The sequence below is a fragment of the Ornithodoros turicata genome, chromosome 3 (assembly GCF_037126465.1).
Source record: "Ornithodoros turicata isolate Travis chromosome 3, ASM3712646v1, whole genome shotgun sequence".
NCBI classification, from domain to species: domain Eukaryota; kingdom Metazoa; phylum Arthropoda; class Arachnida; order Ixodida; family Argasidae; genus Ornithodoros; species Ornithodoros turicata.
The window spans coordinates 12,497,452-12,520,131 of record NC_088203.1 but is presented as its reverse complement, the minus strand read 5'-3'; the positions used below and the strand labels follow the sequence as shown (position 1 = coordinate 12,520,131).

The window sequence follows — 22,680 nt, the reverse complement described above, 5'->3', positions numbered from 1 at the left end:
TATACTGTCGGTTCGGGCTTTCTTCTTCTTCTTCTTTCTTCCTTTTTTTTCAGGTATTTTCTTTGTGGATGCAGTTTGTGTGAACACCCAAGATGATGGAGATGAGTCTACGAATACTGATAAAAGATCCGTGAAGCGGTGCATGCATGCTATACTAGCTTTATGCACACTATCCTCAGTGCACTATCCTATAGGGTTGTCGCAGCCAAGTTTGTAGAGCGCCGTTTCGGGCCAAACACCTTCATACCCAACAGTATATAGGTAGTTTCGTCAGCAGGTTCGGCATGGGTGTTTCACGTGGCATGGCGCCAGGGAGAGCTACAAAACCTGCAGGAAAGACATAGAAAAAGAGATGCATCTCGCCAAGTGCGAACAACTGGAGACCATGTATTTGAAACTGCCGCCGTCGTGTGCTAAACTATATACCGTGTGCATATTTTGGGGCGCTGAAGTTGCTGCTCGGTCCCGCCACCTGGCCCGCAGAAACTTGTTGGTCTGGAAAGGATGACATGGCATTGTCGTCATATCCACAACACTCTTCCGGAAAACAAAGTTTACAGAAGCTTACGTGATTTACATGACTGAACACGGGTGTAGTGCGCAGGCATTTTGCGCCATTTTCATCTTCATTTATAGGGTACGTGTTTCCACATGACGTCAAATGAACGCGTTTGGCCGCCATGTTTGTGATCACTTTTTTTTTGGCGCAGCTGCCGAGGTTATCTAGCATTTGCTCGAAAGCGAAACCTTGGATGGTGTTTTGAAATCCGGTCGCATTCGTACCGTTCTTTTATCCCGATGACACTTCGTCATTGTCGTTCTCACATGGTCGCATTGAAAAATAGCGAAGTTTGTCAGCGTTGAATGCCGCTAGCGCGAAATGTGGCCACCAATGGGAGGAGCTTACGAGCATGCCACGTCACTGCCACGTCACAATGTGGCGTAGATGAAAACTCCATATATGGTCAATTCTGAACGCCGGATTACGCGAGTAATGTGTGAAATCCCGACCAAAAAGGTCCACGTTGGTAAAATTGCAGTCATACAAAGTTGGGATCTCTAAGATTTACACTCTCTGCGTACACAAATATCAGTAAATGAAACAAGGCGTTAAATGGAATCAGACACAGCAGAAAAATGTGGAAAGAACGCCGAGATTTAAAATGTCTTGCAATCTTCATAATTATCAGTTCGGTATTGTACGTAGAATGCCATGTAACACAAAAAATACAGTGCATATATGACATCTGTAACATCTGTATGAATGTGTGACATCTCAGTGTGTGTGTACTTGCTTTCTGTCGGAATCACCACCACCACTAATCATCAGTAGCAGCAGCATCATCGCCATAACCCTGCTCACCTTCATTGACATCATCATCCCAGGAGTTTTCCACAACTGGTGCAAGTGATGTCGAGTTGCGGGCCTCACATTAGTGAAGCCAAAATCTCTATTTTATTTTTTTCCTCCAAATCAAACCAACAGTGAATATCATTGCGACCAGTTCGTCAGTTTACGTTTTTACATTTACGCCAGTGTACGTTTCATTGTTTGCAAGAATACTAGAGGAAAGGGAAAGCCCATGTCAGCTAATTTATTGATGAAAGCGCTAGAAGACGTGATGTGATGTGATGCGATGTGATATGACAAGATGATGTGATGTGGATACGTGTGGTGTGTGTATCTTGTATCATCCTGTTGCGGCCCGACAGGGCTCACAGCGTTACTAAATGTCCAAATGATGATAAAAATAAAAATTTCTTTAGATTTTTTTCCATATCCTACTATTTTGAGAACAAAAATTTAAAAAAGCAAACCTCGGAGACGTATAAGACGGTAAACTTAACCGAGAAATTCAACCAAACAGCGGAACCGCGCCAGCAGCCCATCCTCAGTCTCGTCCTCACCCGGGTCCTCACCCCTTTTCCCCGGTCGATGTATAAAAACAACTAAGAAAAGTAACATTAATCTAGTTATGCTGCTTGCTCTATACTGAGTAAGCACCGTACGGCAGGTCAACGACAACAACGGCAGCTTCCGCTCAGCGCCTACATTTTTTTTTATCCACCTGTTTACGCGTTCCAAGTGTTCCAGCTTTCCTGCATAACACGATTCGAAATTTTCCGTCCATTTAGTTGGAAGAGTCTCGCGCCCTAATGGTATTGGCTTCCGCTGAGACAATACATGAATCGTGCTACGTTTAAAAAGATCAATCGATAAGATATGTGACGCAATGCACTTCGCATGGACAGAGTGGCGGAGTGAGAACAATAGCGAGAAGGCGATGATGGTCTCTGAAGCACGCAGCGCCTGCGAATTGAATATCACTGCGCACGGCGTCATAACGTGTGCGAAACAAGCCGGAAGGAAGCGACAGCTTTCGAGGATAACACGGAACAACGTCTCGCATCCACAAAACTCGACCATCATTTACAGGCCTTCCGTTTCTCCCCTGCTAAGTGTGCAGTTCTTTGGAGAACTTTTTTTTTCTTTTTTCTTGAGTGCACCATTTTCGAGGAAAAGGAAATGCAGTCTTTCACTTCGGGATCCTACAGACGTCGATAGTTAGAGAGGGAACAGCAGGACATGCATGCATGCATAGTTACTATTACTACGCATTAGATTCGCATGTAGAGTTTCCATGCCATAGCCTACCACATACTTCAAGCGTGTGCGGGCCTTCCTGCTGCTCATGCTCTTATACTTCATGGCCTTGCCTTTTGCCTCTACCTCGTCTGACATTGTTAAGTAAAGTTATCAACTTATTTCACTAGGACTTGGATACTTGTCCTTTACGAAACAACGCTTTCACTCGTGCTCCATCTTGTCTCCAACAGAAAAAAAAAAAAAAAATATCAATCGACGCTTGCGGTTGTGTAACGCGAATTTCAGCGACAGCACCGTCGACATTGAGGCCGTTATTGCAGCCGTCCAATTCTAATCGAAGCAGTGCATGGCAAGTCAACGGCTGCGCAGTGAGATCATTCGTGAGATCCCCAGTCATTGCACACACCGAGCAACTGTACCGAAATGGGTTCTCCCTGAATTGCCTAAGTGAAATCCTTCGTGACTCATTCGGCTTTCGCTTGCCTCTGACGCTTCTTTGCCTCCACGTCGGCGGCAAGTAATGCAGGGTCTTGGGGCTGAGTCCGCCTTGCCTCTGCTTCGGCGGCGCGCACTGGAGGGTCCTCGCGTCTCCGTTGTTTTGCATAAGCTTCGTGCGGCACGCAAGTTGGGATCCTGACGTCGCAGTGTCTTGTTTGCGGCCTCGCCTTCACGACGAGCTTGTTCACCGCATATCTGGGTAAATTACTTCTAAAATGGAAATTAAATTACGTTACTCATTGCTCCAGTTAGGATTTAATTAAATTACATTACACATTACTGCAATTGAAATATAATGAAATTACATTACAATTACTACGAAAAAGTAATGACATAACAACGTCAGTATTGCGAGTTTAATCATAACATTGTTGAGGATGTGGAGAGAATATTATTCTCAGACAACACTACGTTGTAAAAACCAGACATATTTTATTCTGTGCCGATTGCGTGCGTCACCGTTCATAGTGGGCGTTGGAATTCTTTTAACTCGCCAGTCGGCAACTCTCTTTCTGCCAAAGTGCCAACACAGAACGGACACTCGATTCCTTCGTAAAAGGTAATGAGTAATGTCATTAAAATTACTGCCCAAATGTTATTAAATTAAATTACAAATTATATAATGTCAAAAGTAATGCATTACATTACAAATTACCAGAAAAAGTAATTCATTACTGTGATTTCATTACAGTAATGACATTACTACCCAGGTATATGGCTCCACGCGGGCCCTGCGCCTTCGTTGGCGTTCTCTTGTCCGCCGCAGAGCTTGTGCGTCAGCAGGACCCCGTATCTCCGTGGCGTTTGAAGCAGGACCACTGGGGATGCCACGGTATCCCATCGTTAGGAATCAACCCTTTAGAATCACAAACGTTAAAAATCGCAGATTTCTAAATTGAAGCTTTAATACGAATAAATGCAGAATGATAGTGTCGAATAATACAATATATTACGGACAAACCTCGCGGTATTGCGGTTTTGGCGTAGGCAGAAGTCATTGTCCTGAGTAAAAACCAGGTTGTTGGCGACCGTTAGGCTTAGAATGGCGGCCACATCAGAGCAGCAAAAATAGTTAGGGTAGGGTAGGGTATGATAGGATAGGATTTTTTTTTTTTTTTTTTTTACAGTTCACCACGCGCTTGAGGGCCTCCCATAGCAAGGCACGCGCGCAACAACGCTAGTGCCGTTTGGGCAGGTGGGGGGGGGGGGATATGTTTAATGCTGATAGAAAAAAAAAAAGGGAAATGTTAGCCATGATGCAGGCTTGCCCTAAAGCAAACGCAAACAAACAAACAGTAAGGTGCAGAAACAGCGACACAGAAAATTAAGAAATAGAGAAAAAGACAGCTCCTTCACTAATCGTTGTGCAAACAGTCATGTATGAGGCATCAGAGAGCACCCAAGAGTGAAGCTTCCCGAAGGGTTCGGGTTGTGTCGTGTCGTTCGGGATTTTGAACCACATACGGGATTTTAAACTGTGGATTCTTAACGGTGGCATTTCGGGGTCCCCCCTGTTCACTAGGTTTTCTTCTTTTATTTATTTACTTAAGTGCCACGCTAACATTGTCCTCTTCGACGTCGTCACCGGTGCTATATTCGCTTTTCTTTCTGCGGACGACGCCGACGCCGCGATCTCGGGGAAACGAGGCACTAACAGACAGTCGCTGTAAAACAGGAGATGGCGCATGCGCACTCTTCCCGTCGTTTGCTTCTCACACAATTCTTGTGATTTAGCCGCGCTGCAGATGTTCCCTATAATTTTCCTAACGTCACCTTTTGCCGCTTCTGTAGCACTGGTACTATAGCAGCATCGATTGACGGCAGCAACGATGTATTGTCTTTTAAGGACAAACGCGGCGAAAATAAATAGTGGCGAATACAAGAGCACTACTTTCAACTTGGTAATTGAGTTAGTTTAACTCAATTTCGCCCCCTAAATTCGGCGTTCGAGTCGACGCCTAAAACACAGTAACATCTCTTCATCCGGCTCAGTCGGTAGCGTGTTCGCCTTCTGATCCCGAGATCGCGGGTTCGAACCCAGCCGAGGACGCCAGCAACTTGGTGGCAGGGTGCAAGTTGCTTAGACACGCCGTCTTCCGCGAGGGACGTTAAATACGGGGTGCCGTGTGATGAGCTTTCATCGCACGTTAAAGAACCCTCAGGTGGGCAAAAGCAATCCACAGACCGACCGCTGTGGCGTCGCTCATGATCTCAGTTGTCTCGCGACGTAAACCCCCCAATTATAAATCATCCGGTACCGCATCCACCAAATCAACCGGTTGTTCTCGGTGAAAATCGAAAATAATGTTACTGTTGGAAACTGTCCAACACTGCCCTGACAAGGTGACTGGTCCGACAGGGTGACAAGGCTTTCATAAGGTTTGGAAATAGCCCGAAGAACGTGGAAATAATGATGTCGTTGATATTTCTTCCCAGTCTTCATTTTAGCTGACGGCCTAACTTTCGCGTTGGTAGACATTGTGCGGTCTCTTTCGGTATGCTATAAAGATCATTCCTGGCCGCACACGAATTTTATTTATGGCTCGCTGAAATGTCATCATATCTTAGACATCTGATTGGGTTTCAAGATAATATATATCAGACTAAATCGCCCACTTAGATACCTTAATTATATTGTACTCAGTAAATTTCCGTTGAAATATTTTTACATTAATTTTTGGTGTCCCAGGATTTTTTCCTAATTTATGTATGCTCGCAAAATCATCGTGCGTACATGCTAACGCTTAAGCGCTGAGATCGGCCAATTTAATAACGTTAGACCTCCTTCGTTATATTCTCAACAGAAAACCGAAGATTTTCGAGTTAAGGCCAGCAATTTTCTACTCTACTGAGACTCTCTGCACCTTGCACAAGGGCAGCACCTATTGCGCACCTGCTGCACCGCGCAGTTCATGGCGAATCGACGTCGCCGAATTATGAATCGCACGAGCTTTAAAAGACTCTAACGTTTCGTATTACTCTTTCTTACCCATAAGTGGCTGAACAACGCCATTACATTTGCTTGAAGACTGCAGACAATGCAGTTTCGTTTCTTTTCTGTATAGGCAATCGTTTCTTCGCAAACACCTCGCTACTCCATCACCTTCTCATCCTCTTATCTCTCATCCACTTATTAATGCAACGCCAACAATACCCCATACTGAAACACGGCGAAAACAGCACAACCGGTAATCCGGAAACACTCACCCGGGACTCGAATTAGTGTCAGTCTCAACAAGAAACCCTTTCATCTACGCCATTACCGACACCTCCGACCGCTTGCGCAACTTTATTGACTGACGCCGACCTTCGATCGAGGCTCATCTCGCACATTGTTCTTTTCCCTTTGCATCGCCATCATCCCCCCTTTGCACAATTTAATTGGATCAAACAAAGCTCGAGGCGTGTCCGTGCAGCACTCGCTGCTCCATATCGGTCTCCGCGGACGAACTGTATAGCAGCAGCTGCAGAGACGGGGCGGACGACCAAGTACCTGTCCCTATAGCACCGTACGTCAGACGCAAGACAGCACAATATGCTGGTTATGCAAAGACGATTTCGCCGCACAAAATTGAGTTACGCGCCATATTTTTCAATGTCCTTCGGGAGTTACCGTATCTGACAGCCTCGTATACCTTGACGCTAAAGGAGAGCAGTCAAGATGTTGATGTGGCCGACGGGTTGCTTCAAGTGGTATGGGAAGAAAGCCTTGACGATATTAGACTTGCAAAATGGTTTGCGTGTGTACGTGTGAGGGAGGGGGGGGGGAGGGGACGCTGGGTGGTGTTTGTGAACGGAAGAATGGAGTTCTCGCTATTGCGCGTCGCAGAAGGAGAGGAGATGGGGTCACTAAAATATTGATCAGGGGTGAAGGACGAGGCAGAAGGTGAAAGAGTTTAGTGGATCATTTCGTCGTCGTTGTTGTTGTTGTCAATAAGGCATTGTCGGGCGAGAGATTAAACTGCACGTGATGTTATATTGTTGTATGAAACGATTGGAGTTGACGCCTGGTAAATATGCGGAGCACTAGACAAAAGCAGAGCGTTTATGTTACCTATTCTTTTTAGTTTATGCATGAGTATAGCAATGGCTCCTTGTGCAGGAGGAATGAGCATTCCTCGCCCGGCAGTTCATCAGAGAGCTTCTCAATGCATTTACGTCAGTATTACTGCCAAACAACGACAACTTTAGTGTGAGATCATGAATAAACATATCCCCCCCCCCCCCATGAATGGGGAGTTGGGGAGTTTCATCGCCAGGGGCGGTACTCTACCCCATTGCTGGAGTATTACTCCCTTTGCTTATTTGATATCGTTGTTTTCGGCATCACCGAGATTCAGCAGGCCGGAAAATGTTCAGGACAGCGGTTCCGGAAACATGATAACACAATCGCCTTATTCCTTCGAAATGGCTGACATCACAGTGCTGGTCTGTGATTTGACAGCTTCATCTTTTTTTTTTTTATTCCGTGTCAGCACCGCGAAGCAACTGTGGCTATGAGCGGCGTACAGATGTGGACAGATGGAGAGAGGACAGCAGGAAGGAGTGGGGGACAGGAGGGTTAGTATGCGTCCTGTGCCGACTTCCAGGGGAAACTGTGCCGACATTCGTCTGGAGAGTCTTCGGAAAACCCAGGGAAAACCTCAGCACAGTACAGCCTGTGGTAGGATTCGAACACACCGCCTCCAAGTCTTCGGCACGACCTTGGCTACCACCAACAGCTTCATCTGTCGTATCGTATAGTATATGTCCGATGTACTATTAAGCTCGTTATTATTTCATAATTCGGGCGAGCTAGTGCTTGTTTCTTTCAGTAGTTAACTTGGAGAAGTTAGCCGTGGTGAGATAGACTTGTCGCTCCTGAACGCATAGGAACAGTGACGCTAGAGCTCGTGAAGTAACGTAGATTGTGTGTTTTCACCAAACAGGAAGACTCATGTAGAAAAATAGCATAGTGACTTACTACTACCACCACTACTATTGTTCCTACTAACTTTTCCCGTACAATGTAGGACTTCGGACCTAACTGTGAGGCTCATTATACTTTCACCAAAGTACCTCGTGCAATAGAGTATAGCACCACATGTAGCTTCGAAACACCTCAATCATCCTCATCAAAATAAAGTTACTGCTGTTTTGGCTTCATTACGTCTCGTAAGCTTGGCGCACTCGGTTATAACTGTTGTGGAGTAGTCGTTATCTCGTGTTCTATGATTTTTTTTTCTCTTCAATTCCATTGCATTCCACAATGAAGTCTGCCTCAAGCTCGTCACAAGTCGTGCATTAATGGGAACCTTTCCTTGTTTAGGATGCGTTTCCAACGGCGCACCTTTGCGACACACATCCACAGCTGCAACTTCCGGGAGTCTTTCACTGCAGACAAACGAACTGAAACAAAACAATGCGTACCGTGCAAATAACCACACGACACGTGGCGGAATCGTTATCCATCGCAGGAAAAGAAAGGGAACAATACAAAATACTGTATAGCAGAAAGTTTTTAATAGAGAACAACGGCGGCTGGAAGTCGGACACCGATACCCTTTTTCCTTCCTGCTTCTGTTTCTAACATATTTTGGTTTTATCGGACACATTTATTTAACAAAAAAAGAAAAAAGTGAAGTGTCTTTTGAAGCGGGTTTTCCCGTTTTTGTATCTATAGTTTCTATCTTCGAAGTATGAAGTTATGGTTTCCTAACTGTCTCTCTTTATAGGGTTAAATGCTTTATCGTGTAGTTCGGATATGGTACGCATCAGCTTTTATACCCATCGAATGCTTAAATGCGTACACCATATATTTCACCCGATATACTTGATTTTTGCTTTCTCTTTGTTCCTGTTTTTCTATGTGTTACGCATATACCGTTTCTACATTTGATTGATCGTATTATCACTTGTTTCTATGAATGTGCATGGTGGTGGTGGTGGTGGTGATGGTGATGGTGGTGGTGATGGTGAAAGGGCTCGCCGTTGTCGGCCTCACAGAGGTAGGCAACGTCACGACTGACGCCCTGGGGTAATGTGCGTCCTGGGCCGACTTCCAAGGGAACTGTGCCGACATATGTCTGAAAGCGTCTGAGGTAAAACCCCAGACATAGCACAGCAGGCACTGGGATTCAAACCCGGGTACCTCCCAGTTTCGACGTGACATGGCCAGCACGCTAACCACTCAGCCACGGGAGTATGGCATGTACGGGATGTATGTGAATTCTGTCTCGTAATAATTATCTAATCGGGAGACCTCGACTCTATATAGTCTTCTACTGAGGCCTTCGACAACGTATCCCGTACGCAGTAAACTAACCTAAAGAAAATTTAAATAAAACTTGTATTTTACTCGTTCAGCATTGTGCGCATGCACGAACTTAAGACACTAGAACATCGCGAGCATGAATACGAAACCACTTCACCGTTTTTGTTTGCCTCGCACAAAACCACGGACACGTGTTTGCTCAAGCACTCTATTGTAAGCGGACAAAACTTTTTCTTCCCAAAGGACGATGAAGCCCCGTCCACCATTGTCAAACTTCTTCTTCTTCCATCGCTCGAAAATCTCCATAGTGACAAAGCGACAATATCCGTATCTGACACAGGTTGCACCGTCTTGCAACCATCGGAGTGCGTATGGGCATGCGTGTTTGCCCGATTATGTGCATGCTCATTAAAATGCATTGAAGGCGACTCTTGAAAGTCTCCCATACAATGTACCATGGCGCAATAGAAGTGACGTTGTTGTTTATGTTGAAAGCGGATACTTTGCGTGAGCGGCCTAAACGAAACTGCGTCACTAGTGACGAAGCTATATAGCTCTATAACGTTTCAGCACTTGAAAAGACAATGGACGCTTTAAAGTTTCGAGGGCTTGGAGTGGCAGTGGCACTCAACGAGACGTTCGGGACTGAAGGATGCTCGTGGCATTCGCTTTGTGAGGTGGGGACTCGTGATGAATAAGGTTGGAGGCGTGAGGTTTTTGGTTTGGTTAAAAATAAAAGCAGAAAAGTATGGAGAGGTTGGGCCAATTCTACGTCGAGCAGTGTAGGTGTGAAGCATGTTGACACGAACAGCTGTTTTTTTGTAAGTATGAGCTTTTTGTGTAAGGACGTGGTCTAAGGAAATGGCATGAAAAAAAAAAAAAAAAAACGAGAAGAAGAAAAAGAAGAAGAAGAGCTTAGGATGGTGGTAAAAACAACGTAAAACTACATAACCTATGTAATCATGCCAAAAACATCTTTTGATGTATTTGCGAAATCTTAACGATATTGTTTTGTGACTGTACCATATTGGGGGGCGGGGGGGAATATACATTTATTAGAAGGAAAGGTCTGCAAGACCAAGGTCGGCAGGTTATATTCAAAAGCAATGCATAACGCTACAATCTCACAAAAGCTCATCCCATCGTCATACATGTAGCTGTTGTTGTCGCGTTGCCGTTGTTGTTGTCCCAAAATATCGCAAAAGGCTCGTGTTCTTGTCAAGATGGGTGTTTGTCACGAAAGAGCCCTTCTATACCGTCGATTTATGCAGTAAGAGTGTCATACAAACGGTATAAAATATGACTCCTAGATTTATATGTCTTCTCCCAATTCCACTACCATTCCACTGTTGTATTCAAACCTGTACAACATCCGCGATGTCTTCAACTTGTCGCACTTCTGGACTTCAGACTTCAACGCTATATAGTCTATCAGGCATATGTGTAACGCGTTGTACACGAATAGGATAACAACAACTCGATGCATATAGTCGTGGTGTGCTATTTCCGAGCGATCTGCCTCCCGGCGTGGCGGCACGTTGCTCGAGGTGGGGGAGGGGGGGAGCGGTATAGTGCGTCCTGGACCGACTTCATAGCCAACTGTGCCGACATATGTCTTAACGCGTCTGAGGAAAACCCTGGGAAGAAACACAGACAGCACAGCCGGAGCGCGGATTGAAAACTCGGATCACTTCATCTTTTTTTTTTATTCCGTGTCAGCACCGCGAAGCAACTGTGGCTATGAGTGCCGTACAGATGTGGACACATGGAGAGAGGACAGCAGGGAGGAGTGGGGGACAGAGGGGGGTTAGTATGCGTCCTGCGCAGACTTCAGGGGGAACTGTGACGACATTCGTCTGGAAAGTCTTCGGAAAAACCAGGGAAAACCTCAGACAGCACAGCTGGTGACAGGATTCGAACCCCGTGTCACCTCCCAGTCTCGGCGTGGCAAGCAAGCATTCTAACCACTATGCAACGGGAGATGGTGCCACCTAGTACCTAGTATGCATGAATCGTATATGGAACTTCATCACCATGCAAGGCTCACCACTGTCTGACTTCGCGTTCCGAAATATTTTTTTTTCTCACATTCACTCATATTTTTCGCACACCAAAATTTTCAACTTGCATTTGTGTTTGATCACCCCACGACATGGTGGCTATATACATGTATGAAAGAAGGAAGTCAATGAAAGAAGGGCTTTGTGTATTGTCCTTTCTTCTCTGTTCGAGCCTCAGGACATCACTTTCCAACCTATACATGTATCTGTTGTCGTTCACCTCTGTCGCAGGAAGAAGCCATTCTATTATCATATCCAAGTAGGGTTATAGGAACGCGTTTTCTAATGTAATATCCCAATATCTACAACGCGTCCGTTCAGTATTCAATTACATCGAAAAAGCACTGGGTTCCTTTTGCTACACAAAGATGGGAAGAAAGAAGATGTCCGGAATATGATGTCGGTAAGACCTGACATAAATGGAATACGTACAGACGGGAAAAACTTATTTCAAGACACGTGTCGTATCATCTGTCAAGGACGCAGGTGAGAAATCAATACTTGGGGGAGAAATGAGATCGCATGAAGGCGACAGCATCTAAATAGGATTATGTAACTGCATGCGACGCTTCCCTGATGAAGAGGAGGAGGAGGAAATACCTGTTGGAAATACCAAATATTGGAGCTGGGTGACACCAATCAGGGGTCTGCTGCTCCGCTTCCCTCGAAACTATAGACGACCTGCACCCCTACGTCATCGATTATGTTTCGCCGCCCCGCGAAGCATCATGGGTATCAGCTTTATCGGCCTATCAGCCGACGCTTTTCCCCCGCTTCTTGCCCACCACAGCAAGCTATAGCCTCGAACCGGCCTTTTCGTGACGTCACATGTTTGTGAACAGAGGGTCGTCTATGGTCTCACGGCGAATGGGACAGCATTCGATTCGTATCAGATCGAGTGATTAAGAGATTTCACGTTCTTAGTGCTTGCCGTGTGTTGCGCTTTTTTTTTTTAAGTGTTAAAGTGTACGTTGTTCACACATGCGTACCTCGCAACGTAGTGATAAGCAGCACATGTTGTAACATCAAATGTGTTTCGCATAATTTATTGTTCCGCTCACATCAGACATACGTACAAACTCATACTAAATAGCGCACGTGATGCAACGTTGCATGTGATTGGTTTAACACCCATCGGGTACTAAACGGACTAGGTATCACGCTGGCGCATTCGGGCACGCAAAAGTAACGGGGACCGGCCTCCTGACGTCACTTGAATATTCGCTCATTCCAAGCGTCTCCACCAATGGGAAAGATTACCTGCTTTTGACGTCATGTCTAGTTTCCATGTCGTGGTGGCACCAGCAGACGCCTATAGCTCGTTTTTAAGTTAACACCTTCGTTATACACTAACCAAGGTCCTGTTCATCCCCTAGCCTATAGGCTTAGCAACACACCAAGTATTCTGGATCGTCCTCGGTGGGTCATTTGGTATTATGTCCACATGCTGAGTCCATCGTTGCCGGGTGGAACAAACAACACAGCCGAGGGCGCCAACAATCTGGTGGCACAATACAAGTTGCTTAGACACGCCATCTTGCGTAGGGGACGTTTAGTTCGGTGTGACGTGTGTTGAGATCTCGGCGCACGTTAATGATTCCCCTCCCGCCCCCGCCCCCCCCCCCCTCTCTCAAAAAAAAAAAAAAAAAAACTCTCCTCAAGCAATCTCTGCTGCTCCGAATCAATCAGGAGGCACTTGTGGAGGCTGCACCCTGACAACCACACGAGAGACGAATCGGCACCGCCACTCTATGCAACTGGTGGCAGGGTGTCGGAGCGAACCGAAAACCGGAACCGAAAACCGAAAAAAACGCTATTTTAGTGCGAACCGGAACGGAATCGAAACCGTATACGTTTTTTTTCGCTCAGGAGGGAAACCAAAAAATATATTTAACGGTTTTCGGTCCAAGAAAAAACTTTGCCGGTTTGGACTACGGATAGGTGAATGAAACAGACGTCGTGTGCTCTGAAGTCATGTCATGGATACTATACGAGGGTTATGGTTACTGTGGAATGTATGTCGGTATACTATGACCCTTAGGCTCCCTTTGGAATGGTTTATCGTTCGCGCACGCACACAGACTTAGAGGTACATGTGACTCTCTAGCAATGTGCCGTAGTGTTCGTTTTAATTTGATCCACGCAAACTCTCCTCTACTAAACAGCGACCCAAGGGGGCTGCATAACGGCTTGTTTATCGGTAATGTCGCGCAACGCGTCCCTTGTTTGAGAGCAGCTAAGTTGAATACATTTACGTATACGCGAGGGCAAGCCCGTGCGAAGTGGCAACTCGTTTGTGGACAGGACACGAAGCAAATAAAACGGAGCCGTCGAGCGCGTTTGTGAGTGAATGTGTTCCTCGATTTGCGTCGTACTCGTGCGGTGGTGCTTGCTGGCTAGACAGTAGCAACAGACATTTGAATGGGACGCGATCGCTCCAATTCAGCAAGAAAGTACTTTACGTATGACATCACGACATACAAGTCCGTTTGTAGCATGTGCTTCAAGAAAGGAGAAAGCCCATTTGAACAGACAGTAACCTACAGGAACCAGGAGATACCAATTTCACAGCTGTTTATTAATATTAAATACCATGTATGCGGAATGAACGGGTTTACATTTTGTAACATTGATTTTTTTTTGTGTGGGGATGAATATTCCCAGCAGAAGCGGAACCGGTTAAAAACCGGTATGAACCGTTATTTTTTTGCTCCGGAGCAGAACCGGTACCGGATCGTTTATGATGTAACCGGAACGAAAACCCGAACGAAAAACGTTTCGGTTCGACACCCTGACTGGTGGCCTCTCCACGGCCGCGCCTCCCCTCCTCATCCTTTCCCGCGGTACCTATACACACGCACCCACGTCTTCATGCTCCGCCGTGACATACCCCGAGTCCTGGATGCCCCCGTAAAAAAGTAATGCAATAATAAAAATTAGATAATGATAAAAAATTATATACACACCAATACAAATATATACAAATTATATATACAAATATAAAAGAATCATACGCACAGCTGTCTCGCGACGTAAGGTATCGAATCATGGAGTTTGAGTGTGAATGTAAAGAAAGTGGAGAAATTGAATTCGTCATCCGCCGACGAACTCTGCTACTTCCATAATGAGCCCCTGAATAACTTAAGACCTCATTCTTTAGTGTCGCGCCCTCATCTCCTACCCTCATACGCATTACCCTCACCTTTCTTTTCTCTTTCTTTTTTTTTTAGTCATCTTTGGCTCTAATTAATCTATCTCATCTTGCTTTTACCTTTTTTTACTTTAGCCCTTATTTCCCAATTTTTTAATTTTCTTTTTATTGCACTCGTATTTAATTTTCTTTCGGTCCTTTCTTTCTTCTTGTTTTTTTTTTTTCTTGCAAGTCAACATGCCGTTTGGCTAACCCTTCCTGCTCCCTTTTTTTTCTTTGTTCTAATAACTGTACCCTCCCCTAAATGAATGAATCATCGAACTGTTGCAGCTCGCTGTGAAACCCACTGCACAGTCGCTTCCTATTCTCTTATTCTCTTCTATTTTTTTTCCTTCTCTCTCTTCCTCTGTCATCACCTTCACCTATAGCCCGTCTTTTATGCACCGTGTTGTACGGCGGTCATTTCTCTCTCCTTCCCTGCAGACATCACCGCATCCTGTCGTCGGCTCGAAACCGATAACAATTTGTCCGACAGAACGACCGCTTCGGCCTCCGCTGATCTTCCGTGGGATTATTTATCTCCGGTACATGCACAGTAGTTCGCGCGCGCATTATAAAGGCACATAACAATCACCGGAACGCTATACGATATGCTTTCGCCCCATCACGACGGTAGTTTACGGCGGTTGCTTCTACGGTGTATATATACGGTGTATATACTACCAGTACAGATAACCCGTAAAAGGGGTTCACGGGAATGGCCAGTCATAGTTAATGCCTGGTCGTGATCGCCTTTATGTGCCGAGAGCGATAATAACAGATGCACTCTGCTGGTGCGGAAATGGGCTTTGGAAACGAGCGGACCTCCACTCCACGTCGATTGCACCTCGTGCTCTCCCGTGCGTCAGCACGCCGCTATGGTCACGTGATGGCCTTGAACCTTTTCTATAATCGAACGCGTGTCGACGAGTTGCCGACGATCAGGTTTATCGACACCATGGAGGAGACTATGTCGCCTTTGTTGAATGATGCACGGGTCCTGGGAGGCTTGAGTTCGTTCAGTGTAGAGATAACTTGCTGCGTCTTTCTTTCTTTCTTTCGTCATTTTTGTCACAAAGTACACATTGTCGAGGGGGGCCCGGTAGCGGAGCTAGAAGTGGGGCCACCACTTTATAGAAACAACTTGTAAGGCTAGATGTTGTAACACATGAAAAAAAAAATTAATAGAAATATATCACTGAGGCCCGGTTTCACCAACGCCGATTACCACTTGAACCGAGATCAACGGTCGCTTAACTTGAATTCAACGCTTAACTGTGCTTCACAAAAGGGAGTTATTGCTACTGAAACATTCGCCACGTTACCAACTAAAGTTTGCCAAGAAGAATTGAGCGTTAACTTCAAGTTTTGGCAACGCTTGAGATCGGTTCAAAGTTAACCAGCGTTGGTGAAACCGGGGCTGGATAAACCAAACTTAACAAGATATACCAAGAAGCAAGGCAGAACAAAGAATAAAACGAGATACAACGAGATAAATGAAAGGTGGAACAAGATTAAAAAGAACGCCGCGTTTACATGAACTCGACATAGCGGGTCGAGTTGACTGACGAGTCTAGTACAGCTCGACTCGACGCTGCTTACATAAACTCCTCCCACGGGAGGCGATCGCAGCTGCGCCCCGCGTCGAATCGAGACATGCAAGCGAAGCGACTGTCCAACTGGTCCAACTCGACCTGGCCGTGTTTACATGCGCCTACATGTCTAGTCGAGCGAGTCAACCCACCTCCAGCTGTCGGGTTTCACTCGACTCGACTCTACGCGGAGTCAACTCGACCCGACAGCGTTTACACGAGCGAGTTGACTCGACAGTTGAACTCGACCCGGTCCTGTCGAGTTCATGTAAACACGGCTTGTGTCTTCTAATTTCGTACATGTTCGCAGGTGCGTTTACCACGACACCAGCAACATGCGTGACGATGGTATCAGGCAGTTTATCGCAGAAATTAGGGCAAACGGGTTAGTATGTGAGGAGGATGGGAATAAAGGAGTTGTAGTGTACAACACACGCACGCACACACACACACACACACACACGACATAACACACGGCAAGTTATTTTCTTCACTGCACTCAACCAAGCGAATGTCACTTTCGCTACGTGCCTGCTACACGGCATAAGTAAGTGTTATTCCCCTGTCACACGTGCAGTCTTCAATGATCATCGAAACAAACTACCATTGAACATTTGCGTAGCGCCACCTAGCGTATAACGTGTCAACTTCTCAAACAGCATTGGATTCAATGCTCTCTGACAGGTTGACGCATTACATTCTAGATGGCGCCACGCGCATGTTCAGTGGCCGTTGGTTTCGATGACAGTTGAAGAGAGCCCGTGTCACGGGGGTATCACTGAAGCGATGATGTCAATTACAATATATAAGAATAAGCGGCGGCAACATATTTAGGTGCGCACCAAAATACCTAGCCTGAGAATGTTTTTCTTTGATTTAGAAACACTTCCTACAAATCTTCTTCCAACATAAAACAACGCACGTGCCACAACAAAAATCCCGGAGACCGGGAAGTTGTCTCAGGCTGTTAACAAGAGTAATGACACGCTTTTTCGGCACATTGTCGCACTATACTAACATAAAGTAAACTCGGTGTTGGAAGTACTTGTTGAAAAATATTGTGGTGGTAGGGTCCCTCGCTTTTTCTCAATATTCTTAAATGTACCACAAAGCATGCTGTCGAGGCTACACACTCGGTCAGCCGAAGAGAAGTGAACCGAGTTTGGGGAGCTCACTAAATCGTTAGTGCGCTTTCTGCCGAGCGTCACTAAAAGATGTCGTGTGGCAGCACACGAAGACACAACAACATCAACTTTATTTCGAGATGATGGATAGAGAGTTTCATCGCCAGGGGCGATACTCTACCCAATTGCTGGTGGTGATGCGGGGAGTGATATAATGAGTAGAGGTGAGTGGCGGGTAAGCAAACTTGGACCCGCACCCGCACAGTACCCGCGCGTGTGTGACCCGCACCCGCATGAATTTAATCTGGGCAATCTGTCTTGGCTAACCTCTCCTCAAAGCCCATAGACCATCATAACCAACAACAACAACCAGGCGGCCAGTGTAGTACAGAGGGTTCCTATAGGTCACATTGCCCCGACACAACGGCAGCACCCTTGCGAAAGCTAGCATTGGAGGTTCAGGGAGCTCTCATTCAGACCAGTGGACGTCAAGAACGTGCGAAATGACCGCAGTTGTTAACGGTCGCGCGTTACCGCGACAGGCTAAAAAAAATTGTGGCAAGGTTGGGCGGAGGGACGCTGACGATTCTTGCAATACAATGGAAAAGCACAGTCATATACAATGCGACGGTGTGCAAGTATGGTTACCAGTGTGCTGTAATATCGGTCAGCGCTTCATGACCGGTAACCGACTGGACGGAATGCGGTGCATGCGACACAAGGGAATACCATACCAGTACGTTGTCATTCGTTTTCCAAGACACAATTAACCGTTTTGCTCAGCTTGATTGAAGCAGAAGCCTTTGGTCGAGAGCATGGCGACGTTTCGGAAGTGGCGTAGCACGATAACTGATTCGGGAGTGGTTCTATGAGGACTTTAATGAGAGAGGAGGATTCCCGCCCCTCTTTTCCCTCTCTCAAATGCACGTAATTTTTAGAGTATAGAAATTAAGATTATGGGAGAAGGGCATGAAATGAGATTGATTTTTATTCCAGTCACTTTGTGACAATGAAACGAGCACGAAACATGCTTTTCATTCTACTTTTGTGCGCCGAAGAATCCTTTGCCCCCAATATTTCTTGGTTTAATTACTTTCATATTTTGGCACGAATGCATATATGAAGTTTTTATACATAAGTGTCAGTTACAGGCTTGACGCAGCTTGTTCTATTCATTAAAAGCAATAAAACACATTGGAGGCGGAGCCAATACCGTCATTCCTGTGGCTGTACGCATACCTGCCACCCAGAGCTGTCACATTTACTTTTAAAAAGTACCTGTGTTACATTTACAGATATATGGGTTTAAAAGTATCCTAATTACAGCTACGGATACCCCGTGGGCAACAGTACACGTATACAGTTACAGATACATGCAAAAATGTAATCCGTAGTTTTACAGTTAGTTTTTTCAGGTTGATTTAGCGAGCTGTTATTAGTTGTATTATGATTAATAAAGTAGATTTTCTTGGGAAGGATATGTTTATTAAGAAAAAAAAAAGAAAGGAAAGGTCATTCAGACAGAGGTCGGCTTGCCATTGCAAAAAAAGAAAAAGAAGAAGAAACGGAAAGGGAAAGGAAAAGAAGAGAATGAAAATAAAAAGAAGAAAAGGAAAGGAAGATCAAAAACACAACACACAAAACTAAAACTGAAAAATCACACACACTGGTCACCTTGAGACTACCTTGGGTCACGCGCTGTGATAACGTATTATGTTTTTCATTCTTCCTTTCTTCTCTTACGAATTCTGCACACACTCCAGATGTGAACTTTTAAATATCTTTATTTCAAGAAAATGTTCTGGACACTTACCAGATAGCACACATTAACAAACAAGCAACTGACCGGGCTATTCCAGGACCCGTGATTACGAAAGAGAGCAGAAAGACCGACTTCAAGATGACCAGGAGGCATTAGAAAAAGATAAAGAAGGACAGGAAACCAACCTCAAGATGGCCAAGAGGAATTTTAAAAAAAATCCAGCAACTTATCTCACCTGTTTGCTCTTCTTCTTAACATTCCTCTTCATCTGCATACCTTCTGTTTGCACAGTCATTTAAAAATTCTTCCCCATCATTCGAGTTCGAAGATTTGTGCTGACGGGACCCCCCAATCTATATAACCGCTCCATCGCGGCACAGCTTGGCAACCGAGTGTTATAGGTATACAGACTTCCGTACAGAGAATGATTGCGAAGCATTCGGGTCAGGTAGCCTATAGCTATATTGAGCCACCTGTTGGTGTCTTTGTTACGGACGCGTGTCGCTCATGTCTTTCTTAATGGGAGAAAATACTCTGAAAAAGAGTAAAAGTTACCGAAAAAAGTAACTAAGTTAGAGATAAAAGTACTTCCATGAAAATATATCTGATATTTCACTCAAGAAATACACAAATACGCCACATCTCTTCTGATGTCAAACTTAATCGACATTCCGTGCCTAACAGTATCAAAATACACGTACTAAATCATTTTTACTCCGTTGCTTAACAGCCCTGCTTGCCCTAAGTAGCCCTGTTAAAGGGGACTTCTCAACAATGCCAGTAAGTAAGGAATATTACGATTTTCTTTTCCCCAGCGAGCTTCCCAGAGTATACGAAGAACGTGACTTATTCAGTTTCCCCATTAAATCAAATTACTCTTAACTAATGCGTACAAAAGAGAGAGAGAGAGAGAAAGTACCCATGTCTCAGCTGGACAGCCTGTTCCTGTTAATGATCCTCTAAGCTAACTAGACCAATCGTGACTAAGAAGGGCAACACTCGGAGGGCCCCCTCTTTGGGTGTTAGTAGTATAGACAGGACACTTATCCCACAACAAAGGGATCATCATTTATTTTGCGATCCCCCCCGCCAAGAATTATCGTCCCGTTGGGAACGCGTCCTGATTGCACTCAAGCAGTGCTACTTAGCGGAGCCCTTAATTAGACTGAGACTAAGCGGTCTGCTGCTCTCATGAGCCTTGTAATCGCTGATTACTTTACACCGTCCACGTATAGACTTCGACGTGAAAGAAGGAAGCGTTAGTTGGTGCGCTGTAGTCTGGTTCACCAAAGAGAGTAAGATTTGGGTATTGGGAGGATGGAAGGATGACCTCCGGCAACGTTGTGAGATGCATCGCAGTTTGCGCACTGCTCGGCTTTACGTACTTAAAAAAAAAAAAAAGAAAGAAAGTTATGATACTCCCACCCCTGTGGAGAAACAAACAATATTTTGGGACAATAGAGTGTGAGACAGCGTGGGTGACATAAATTCGCCGCGAGAGTTATTAGTCCGTATTAGTACGTTGCGTCACTTTGAACCGTACATTTTCAGCGTTTCTGGTCATGGCTACAAAGTGTGTAGACGTTGTCATACGTAGAACAACAACAACAACACAACAACAACATAGATGAATGGATGATGATGATGTGGGATGTTTCCCTGCGTTGGGTGCAGGACCCTACCCCATTCCAAAGAGGTTCATATGAGAGGATGACGAGGGAAGGAAATCCCTACAGTTCGTGAAGGAGGCCGGTGGCCCTCAGAAAGGAAAGAAAAACGCCAAGTGCACGGCACTGATGTCCAGGGTTACTCCATGGGCCGAGAACTTTGCAGATGTTGAATGGCCTCTGATCGAGCATTTCAAGTTGACATTTAAAGGTCCGTCGCTCGCATACGTACTGGCTGCAGTCTTCTGAAATGTGTCGAATTGCTGCCGGGACACCACAAGTTGTACACAGCGCCGTGTTGCTGTGGCCCAACCTATACCGGAGTGCAGGGGTGAATGCGACGCTAAGTCGTAAACGATGTACGAGAGAGGTAAAGAGGCGAGGGAAACCGCCTGGCATTTCAAATAATAGTGTTGGGTCAACAGCATACAGAAGCGACTACCGGGTGATGTCATGACACCATTCCTGATAGGCCCAAGGCAAAGTCAATAAAGTCGTAGTAAAGCTGCAGTGCATATATTGGAAAATGTATGCCTGAGGAATGAAGAAACGTAAAGGACAACACGAAGCAAATTCGGCGTGGTCGTGTAATCGCAGTTTGATTGATTTTTTCCCCCCTGCTAATATAAATCAACGGTGAGGTTACGAAATGAAGGCAAGTGACCACTCGTTCACGACACGAGTTACATATATATGTTTGCATAGGATGACACATAACTGGGTTTGCACAATGGCAAGTACCATGGCTGGACACATTAAACAGCTGGTACCGGTATACTCTCCTTGCTCTTAAGGTTTCTAAAGCATACCGTAGCCATGGTCTCCGATATTTAGGACGCTTGCCTACAGATAACGTTGCACAATCAAGACATGGATGCGCTGAGAACTCTATGATATATTTTGACAACGACAGCAGGTCAGCCATTACCAGTCAGTTGAGACGTGGCGCATGATCAGGGTGCCCTTTGGGGCACGGTCCAGTCCGTTTGTACTGTCAGCCACCATTAAGTACCATTCGCGAACCGTAGAAATATAGTATTCGTAGACGGTATAGCCTTAAGCAATCCTTCTATACCTGGACGATTTGGTAGTCAGCGTTCGTACGACGGCGGAAGGTAGGACACTTCATGAAGAATGGGTGAACACCTATGAAAATCAAGAAATGGGTGACTAACGACGAATCATTATTGCAACAAATGTACAGGAGTGGAAACTCTACAATAGATACAGCTTACAAGCAGATGAAAAAGGTCCTGGGAGTGGTTTGGGATCTTCAGCATGATCAACTGCGATGCCCGGTCGTTCCTGCACCTGAAGTCTTTGACCCCTGTCACACGGCAAAGTGAATGAGAGTCGCACCGAAGGTCGTTCGTTTGTATTGGATCGGGCTACACGAAGAAACCATCGGTCACGCCAACGGTCATCGCAAAAGATGTCGCAAAGATGTAGTTCTGTGACCGGGAGGGGTGAGGTTTTTCTATTTTTATGTTTTCATCTTTTCATTCTTCTTTTGATCGAGGGGATCTTTGTGGGAGTAGCAGAATTCGTCAGGTGACGAATTCAATGTCTTTCCTCTCCCCCCCCCCATAATCAACGACAACAGCAACAACATAGATGAATGGATGATGATGATGATGATGTGGGACGTTTCGTTGCGTTAAGTGCAGGACCCTACCCCAGTCCAAAGAGGTGCACATGAAAGGACGAAGAGTGAAGGAAAACAAAAGAAACCCCTACAGTTCTTGAAGGAGGCCGGTGGCCATCAGAAAGGTAAGAAAAGCGCGAAGTGCACGGCACTAGTATAATCATACTCAATGTCAGCCCGGGCCGAACGTATCAAGCATTATACAGACACATTCGATATTTATCTGTTATATCTTTTTATCCTTTTTCGTATTATTATTATTATTATGTATTTTTGTGATT

General features: G+C 45.4%; 1 long non-coding RNA gene across 1 annotated transcript in view; it reads right to left on the bottom strand.

The window, feature by feature from the left end:
- Positions 1-373: 373 nt before the first annotated feature.
- LOC135389916 (uncharacterized) overlaps positions 374-22,680 on the bottom strand; it is a 36,816-nt gene continuing 14,509 nt past the window's right edge. The window contains exon 3 of the long non-coding RNA XR_010421618.1: positions 374-495. This is a non-coding gene — a long non-coding RNA (uncharacterized LOC135389916). The remainder of the gene's footprint in view (positions 496-22,680) is intronic.